At 40.4% G+C, this 8,884-nt stretch overlaps 1 long non-coding RNA gene and 1 pseudogene across 1 annotated transcript; one reads left to right on the plus strand and one right to left on the minus strand.

Moving 5' to 3' along the window:
- Positions 1-1,869: 1,869 nt before the first annotated feature.
- Positions 1,870-6,046, plus strand: LOC141276222 (uncharacterized). Its single transcript, XR_012325467.1, has 3 exons — positions 1,870-1,980; positions 4,699-4,771; positions 5,955-6,046. It is a non-coding gene; the product is annotated as an uncharacterized lncRNA (long non-coding RNA).
- A 100-nt stretch (positions 6,047-6,146) lies between these two features.
- Positions 6,147-8,432, minus strand: LOC117314494 (stress-70 protein, mitochondrial pseudogene; annotated as a pseudogene).
- Positions 8,433-8,884: the final 452 nt, after the last annotated feature.

Raw genomic sequence — 8,884 nt, forward strand, 5'->3', positions numbered from 1 at the left:
CTCCAGAATAGATCATATATTAAGTCACAAACAAGTCTTAGCAAAGTTAAATAGATTGAGATCATACCAAGTATCTTTTCCAACCACAATGGTATGAAACTAGAAATCAATAACAGGAGGAAAACTGGAAATTTCACAAATATATGGAAATTAATGCACTCTTAACAATCAATGGGTCAAGGAAGAAATCAAAAGGGACACCACCAAAACAGTTAGAATAAAAGAATTCAGTAAAGTTGCAGAATACAAACTCGACATACAAAAATCAGATGATTTTCTATACACTAGCAACATACTATCAGAAAGAGAAATTAAGAAAACAATCCCAGGAATTCCCTGGTGGTCCAGTGGTTAGGACTCCATGCTTTCACTGCCAAGGGCACAGGTTCAATCCCTGGTCGGGGAACTAAGATCCCACAAGCAACATGGCAAGGCCAAAAAAAAAAAAAAAAAAAGGAAGAAGAAAAAAACAATCCCATTTACAATAGTACCAAAAACAATAAGATATTTAAGAATAAATTTAATCACAGAGGTGAAAGATTTGTACATGAAAACTATAAGACACTGATGAAAGAAATTGAAGACACGAATAAAGAGAAAGACACCTCATGTTCACAGATTGGAAGAATTAATATTGTTAAAATATTCATACTACCTAAAGCCATCTATAGATTCAATGCGATCCCTATTAAAATTCCAGTGACATTTTTCACATAAATAGAAAAAATGATCCTAAAACTCATATGGAACCACAAAAGACCCCCCAAATAGCCAAAGTCATCCTGAGAAAGAAGACCAAAGTTTGAGGTGACACACTTTCTGATTTCAAACTATATTACAAAGCTATATTCATCAGAACAGTATAGTACTGGCATAAAAATAGACACATAGACTAATGGAATTGAATCAAGAGCCCAGAAATAAACCCACACATATAAGTCAATTAATCTTTGACAAGAGCACCAAGAACACACAATGGGAAAACGGGCAGAGGACCTAAATAGACATTTTTCTAAAGAAGACATACAAATGGCCAACAGGTATATGGAAAGATGCTCCACATCACTAACCGTCAGAGAAATGAAAATCAAAACCCAGTGAGAGGGCTTTCACCACCAACCCCGTGGTGGCACAGTTGTTGAGAGTCTGCCTGCCGATGCAGGGGACATGGGTTCACACCCCGGTCCGGGAAGATGCCACATGCCGCAGGGTGGCTAGGCCTGTGAGCCACGGCTGCTGAGCCTCTGCGTCCGGAGCCTGTGCTCCTCAAGGGGAGAGGCCACAACAGTGAGAGGCCCATGTACTGCAAAAAAAAAAAAAAAAAAAAAAAGCTTAAGGATTAACTGGGCTTTTTACCATTATAGCTTTAATGAATAAAATAATAACTTTGAAAAACTAAAAAAAAAAAAAAAGTACATGGTTACATAAGATGTGAGATGCTGGGTGACAGGTATATGGAAACACTCTGTACTGTCATTGTAATTCTTCTGAAAATTGAAAATTGTTTCAAAATAAGAAATTTTTTAAAAAACTCTAAAAGAAAGGACATGTAGTCATCCTTTTGGCTTATTACCAGTTTTATACAATTTTTCTTAATGGTCTCCCACTGTGATCATAAACATTCTCCAAAGATTATTCCTGATCACAAAGTAAGGCTGGCCTCACAGTGTTTGGCCTGATTCATTTATATCAAGCAGCAGAGCTAGAGTGACATGCTGATGAACAACTACTAAGGCCAGAGAAGTAACCTTTGTCCAGAGATTTCATAAGGAATCTAGGATTAGATTTTTAAAGACTTTTATTATCTGCCCTTCAATCCTATGGCTTGGAAACCACCCCCCCAAATTATTTCCACCATGTTTCACCTACAGCAGCTATAAAGAATCCTTTCTCAAGATTCCCCAAGTCTGCTGAGGTTTGGCATGCCAGGAAGGACCTTTCTTACTACCTGAAAGTCTGCAATGCCATACCACAGAACAGGTAAGATGCCACTTCAGGTTCCTGGAAGGGCTTTGCGGGATTTGATTCCATATATGAATTGAAACCCTCTCTCCTTAATCAGGTTTGCCAGACTGAATGAGATGTATTCTCAAATATGATATTCCAGGAATGGGTATGACTGCAGAATAGATTTTTCCGATTTCATACTGGTAAAAAGGAGGATGGATACTTATTGAACCCCTGCTAACGTCACTTCCATATAATGTTTAAGATTAAGAAAAGCAGCACTTGCACACCAATGTTCACAGCAGCATTATTCACAGTAGCCAAAAGATGGAAACAACCCAAGTGTCCATCAACAGACGAATGGATAAGCAATGTGATCTATCAAACAATGAAATATTATTCAGCCATAAAAAAGAATGAAGTTCTGACACATGCTACAACATGAATAAACCTTGAAAACATCATGATAAGTCAAAGAAGCCATGCACAAAAGGACAAATATTGTATGATCCCACTTATATGAAATATCTAGAATAGGCAAATTCAGGGTCTTCCTTGGTGGTCCAGTGGTGAAGACTCTGTGCTTCCACTGCAGGAGGACTGCATTCGATCCCTGGTCAGGGAACTAAGATCCTGCATGCCGCGTGGCATGGCCAAAAAATAAAATAAATAAATAAATAGGCAAATTCATATAGACAGAAAGTAGACTAGTGGTTACCGGGCTGGGGCTTGGGTTGGATGCGAAGTTATTGCTTAGTGATTACAGAGTTTTTGTTTGGGAAAATGAAAAATTTTGGAAAGAATTAGTGCTGATGATTGAACAACATTGTGAATGAAATTAATGCCACTGAATTGTACACTTTAAAATGGTTAAAATGGAAATTTTTACTGTACATATATTTTACCACATTTTTGTTCATATCAGGGAAATTTTTTAAATTTATTTTTTATTGAGGTAATACTAGTTTGTAACATTATATAAGCTTCATGTGTACAACATTATACTTCTACTTCTATATATACTACAGGGTGCTCACAACCAAAAATTTAGTTTTCATCCATCACTACACAGTTTATCCACTTTACCCATTCCTCCTTCCTGCCTGTCCCTACCCCTATCCCCTGGTCAAACTACTACTCTGTTCTCTGTATCAACATGTTTATTTTTGCTTGGTTTGTTTTGTTCATTTATTTGGGTTTTTTTGTTTGTTTTTTATATTCCACATATGAGTGAAATCACAGTATCTGTCTTTGTCTGGCTTCCTTCATTTAGCATAATACACTCAAGATCCATCCATGTTGTCACAAATGGCAAGATTTCAACCTTTTTGTGGCTGAGTAGTATTCCATTGTGTATGTATGTGTGTGTATATATATATATATATATATATACATACCACACATTTTTTATCCATTCATCTGTTGATGGACACTTAGATTGTTTCCATGTCTTGGCTATTGTAAATAACGCTTTAGTGAACACAGGGGTGCATATATCTTTTTGAATTAGTGTTTTTGTATTCTTTCACTACAATTTTTAAAAATTAATAATGAAATATACCAAAAGCATTGAATCATACACCTTAAATGTGTGAGTTGTATGGTATCAACAAAGCTGTTTTGAAACAAAAGATTAGAAAAACATAAAATTATGTGTTTAATTAAACTGAAGTATAATTCTGACAACCTTTTTTTTTTTTTTTTTTTTTTTGCGGTACGCAGGCCTCTCACTGCTGTGGCCTCTCCCGTTGCGGAGCACAGGCTCCGGACGCGCAGGCTCAGCAGCCATGGCTCACGGGCCCAGGCGCTCCGCTGCATGTGGGATCTTCCCAGACCGGGGCACAAACCCATGTCCCCTGGATCAGCAGGCAGACCCTCAACCATTGTGCCACCAGGGAAGCCCCTGACAAACTTTTTGATAGCAACATTAATTAGGTTTTATAATATGTCGGCTTATATATATAATTCCCAAGATCCTTGGTTAACTTTAAAATCTAGTATAAATGGTAAGTATAATTTTGGATATCTGGGTAATTTCTAAGTAAGATAGGATGCTCAAACATGGGTCATGAGGTATAGCCTATACCTAGCTTTGCTTCTTATTTTTATATGTTATGAAGTAGTTGATCCTTGTGTCAGTCAAATTGCCACTTAAGAAGGTATAAAAGGGACGTGTATAGCAGTGGGGGTTATTCCATGTGTTCTTATAAACTTTTGGTTTGTGATTTATAACAAGAAATATTACAAATTGTGATTTATAATAAGAAATATATATTTTGTCTTCCCCTTGTTTCTGGCTCCTAAAACCCTTGGAATTTCCTAAGTGATGAGAGTAATAAAGGTGCCTTTTGTTATGTTAATGAAGTGACTTTTAGAATGCCTGTGGCCACCTAAGGATGGGAGCTGGTCACCAGAGGAACCAACCACGTGATTAGAGGGTTGGAACTTTTAGTCCCACCCCTCTGATTTCTGGGAGGGGGTGAGGAGCAATGGCCAATGATTTAACCAATCATGCCTATGTAATAAAGTGTCCATAAAAACCCAAAAGGATGGGGTTCAGAGAGCTTCTGGGTTACATGGAGATTCTGGTAGGTTCTGGGAGTGCCTGGAAAGGAAATGGCAGCTCTGCGCCCTTACCCTTGCGTTGCCCTATACATCTCTTCCATCTGGCTGTTCTGAGTTATATCCTTTTGTAATACACCAGTAATCTAGTAAATAAAATATTTCTCTGAATTCTGTGAGCCTCTCCAGGAAATTACTCAAACCCAGAGAAGGCGTGGGTCGCGAGAACTTCCACTCTGTAGCCAGTCTGTCAGAAGCACAGGTAACAACCCCTAGAGAAGAGCGGGGGGGATGGAGGGGTCTGAACCCTTAACGTGTGGGATCTGATGCTGCCTCCGGGTAGATAGTGTCAGAATTGAGTTGAATTGTAGGACACCCACCTGGTGTCTGAGAATTATTTGTTGTTGCGGGGAAGTCTATACACACACACACACACGCACGCACACACACGGAATTGGGTCCAGGAACCTAAACGTTTTGATAAAGTATTTGTTCATGATAGGCAGTTCTCAGTGTTCTCTCTCTGAAGCAGAACCTAGTCACTTTGGTAAAAGTTATAATAAATGTGATCGAGCAACAGAGTTAGAGGAGTATATTGTATATCAGAATGTTCATATCAACTTTTCTCTTCATAAGAAAACAAAAGCAAACTTAAAAAATCAAATAAACTAAACTGTATATTTGTATTATGCTCTATACTGGTAAAATCTGGAAAATGACATGTTTGTTTTCAAAGACAAAATTTTCAGATGATTCTGACTAAGGATTAAAGCTTGCTTGATGACATGAACTTGGATTCTGTATAAAATTGCTTCTAAGCTAGTAGTTTCTATGAAAAAGTGGTTTTTGTTTTGTTTTGTTTAACCCATTTAAAGTATTAGAAGTTCAGCTTCTTTGTGGTCGGGGAGTTTGGGCAATATTGGATTTATGTAAGCTCTTGTTAGCCTCTATAAACCAATCAGAACGTATCTCCCTTAATTTGAGAGTCTTTATAATCTAATTTGTTAACACCCTTAGGAGATAGGAAAATATTCCAAGCTGGAATAATGAGATTTAAGGCTTTTCTCATTTATCAGCCTACAGACTGTCTGGAGTTTGCAGCTTCAGTTCTACAACTTGAGCCACTAGTCAGAGTAGACACAGAATCACAAAAACTCACCAGTCCAGATCTCAAAGGGCTCTTCTCCTTTCCGCTGGGCACAAAATATTTTAAGTGACTTGATCTCACAAATAAACAATCAGACAAATAAAAAGAACCAATGAACCAAAAAAAATCTCTGTCATCTCTCCTCACCCAACAGAGAGATCTCATTATCCACCTGGCAGAGATCACCAAATGTCAAATCATAAAACTAAATTCCTGACCATTGCTGCTACCCGTGGGAAAAACTCATCATCCCTGCACAATTAATTTCTTTTTTTTCTTTTTTTTGGCTGCACCGAAGCTAGTTCCCCCAACATGAATTTGAACCTGGGCTCCAGGCAGTGAGAGTGTGGAATCCTAACCATTGGACCACCATTGGACCACCCCAGTTAAATTCTTTTTTTTTTTTTTTTTTTTTTTTTTTTTTTACTGTGAACTTTGTACTGTTGGGAATTATCACTTGTTAAATGATCATTAGCTAATGGTCACTAAATTTACATATTCAGGAAATTATATATAGAGTACTGCAAAAACACAGTAGAAGATTGAAGTTTTGCCCATTTCAGCTCAGGAAATCCCTTCACTCCCAAGCATCATAATATGTTGTCCTTTCGACTCCAAAGTTTACTGCTGTTACTGTTTCTCTTCCTTTTGATCTTCCTTTTGCTCCCCAGTGCCAGAACTTCCAGAGCCTTCCCGCTCAGATGCCATCTTTTTGTATGCCATTTCGAAGAGCTTCAATGATGCTTGCTGAAGGGAAGATGCTGCCTGCCTTATGTTTTCTCCTGTTTCACTGTCTTTTCGAGCGAGGAGCTCCCTCATTTTGGAAATCTCTTCTTTTAGCTTGTGGCACTCATCAGCAGGCAATTGGTCCTTGAATTCTTCCATCTTGGTTTCTGTGTCATGAATGATTCCTTCAGCCATATTAACTGCTTCAACTCGTTCCTTCTTTCGCCGGTCTTCCTCAGCATACTTCTCTGCATTTTTAACCATATTTTCAATATCATCTTTGCTTAACCCACCAGAAGACTGGATCACAATCTGCTGCTCGCGTCCTGTACCCTTATCTTTGGCAGAAACATGTACAATCCCATTGGCATCAATGTCAAATGTAACTTCAATCTGAGGGACTCCACGAGGGGCTGGGGGAATCCCAATCAAAGTAAACTGTCCAAGAAGTTTGTTGTCTCCAGCCATCTCTCTTTCACCCTGACACACTTTAATCTCCACTTGAGTCTGTCCATCAGCAGCTGTAGAAAACACCTGGCTCTTCTTGGTTGGAATAGTGGTGTTCCTGTTAATAAGCTTGGTGAAGACACCTCCCAGAGTCTCAATACCCAGAGACAGGGGAGTGACATCCAAGAGTAGCACATCTGTGACATCACCAGCCAACACACCTCCCTGAATGGCAGCTCCAATGGCCACAGCCTCATCAGGATTGACAGCTTTACTTGGGGCTCGGCCAAAGAGATCCTGCACAGTCTGCTGAACCTTGGGCATCCTAGTCATGCCACCAACCAGAATCACTTCTCCTATGTCACTTTTGCTGACTTCTGCATCTTGCATGGCTTTTTGGCATGGAGCTATGGTCCTTTTGATTAGATCAGTAACAATCCCCTCAAACTGAGCCCGGGTCAGCTTCATATTCAAATGCTTGGGTCCAGAGGCATCCATTGTAAGGTATGGCAAATTGATGTCAGTCTGCACAGATGAAGAGAGTTCACACTTGGCCTTCTCAGCGGCTTCCCGAACCCTTTGAAGCGCCATGTTGTCTTTGGTCAAATCAACCCCTGTCTCTCTTTTGAACTCCTTCACAATGTGACGCAACAAGACCTGGTCAAAGTCTTCACCACCTAAAAAAGTGTCTCCATTGGTGGATTTCACCTCAAATACTCCTTTCTGGATTTCCAGTATGGAAATATCAAAAGTTCCACCACCTAAATCATATACGGCAATGATTTTGTCTTCTGATTTGTCTAGACCATAGGCCAGAGCAGCCGCTGTGGGTTCATTAATTACCCGAAGCACATTTAGTCCAGATATCTGGCCAGCATCCTTAGTGGCCTGTCTCTGAGAGTCATTGAAATACGCTGGGACGGTGATCACAGCATTTTTTGCTGTATGCCCCAAGTAATTTTCTGCAGTCTCTTTCATCTTCATCAACACAAATGCTCCAATCTGACTTGGGGAATAGAGTTTTCCATGAGCTTCAACCCAGGCATCGCCATTAGAGGCACGGACAATTTTAAAAGGAACATTTTTAATGTCTTTTTGAACTTCTGGGTCATCATATCGCCGGCCAATGAGACGCTTGGTAGCATAGAACGTGTTGTTTGGGTTGGTGACAGCCTGTCGCTTGGCCGGCATGCCAACAAGTCGCTCACCATCTGCTGTAAAGGCTACAACTGAAGGGGTGGTTCTGGCACCTTCAACATTCTCTAGCACCTTTGCTTGTTTACCTTCCATAACTGCCACACAGGAGTTGGTAGTACCCAAATCAATACCAACAACTGCTCCCTTGATTGCTTCTGATGCATAGTCCCGCCTTGAAACAATTCTAAAAGCTTCATGACTAAAGCCATTCCAGCCATCCTGGTGGCGGGCGGCTGGGGGGCCCCGGGAGGCTGCGGCGCCGACAAGACGAGCTACTGCGGCTCGGCTGGCGCTTATCATGGCTGCTAAATGGTGGAAATACGAGACAGCAAACACGCGCTCCGAACACCGAGAATTGCGCGGCGCGGTGATGCTAGCGCTTCTGGAAACCTCCAACTACGTGAGGTGGGGGGCGGGGTTTGATCGCTGCGGCCTGGGACCCCAGTTAAATTCTTGTGTACCTAGACTGCCCTCTCAGCCAATGCAGTCCAGCCTGGCCTAGTGGTCTGGTGCCCTCCCTTCATGGACCAGCTATGGAAAGGGACATAGCCCAAAAGACAAGTTAGACAAGTCACAAACAGACTTGACCAATAACCAGAAACCAAAACAAAGAATCAAAAGGAAAAAGGAAGAAGCGGCGTTAGCAGAAGTAATGGTCCAGTGCTTCTTAAGATTCATTCCAGGAGTCAAGAAAAGACATTGCTTAAACAACCCTTGAGATTCTACCACTAATCTTATCAGAAGGTAACTGGACAGAGCTTCCACTTCTGAATTCCTAGCTCTAACATAAGGGAAGAAACCTTTCAGAATCCCCAAGCCAGGCTTTCTTAGTATGGGTTTATCTGTCTTTTGAAACCT

This window comes from Tursiops truncatus, chromosome 1, assembly GCF_011762595.2.
Source record: "Tursiops truncatus isolate mTurTru1 chromosome 1, mTurTru1.mat.Y, whole genome shotgun sequence".
NCBI lineage: Eukaryota > Metazoa > Chordata > Mammalia > Artiodactyla > Delphinidae > Tursiops > Tursiops truncatus.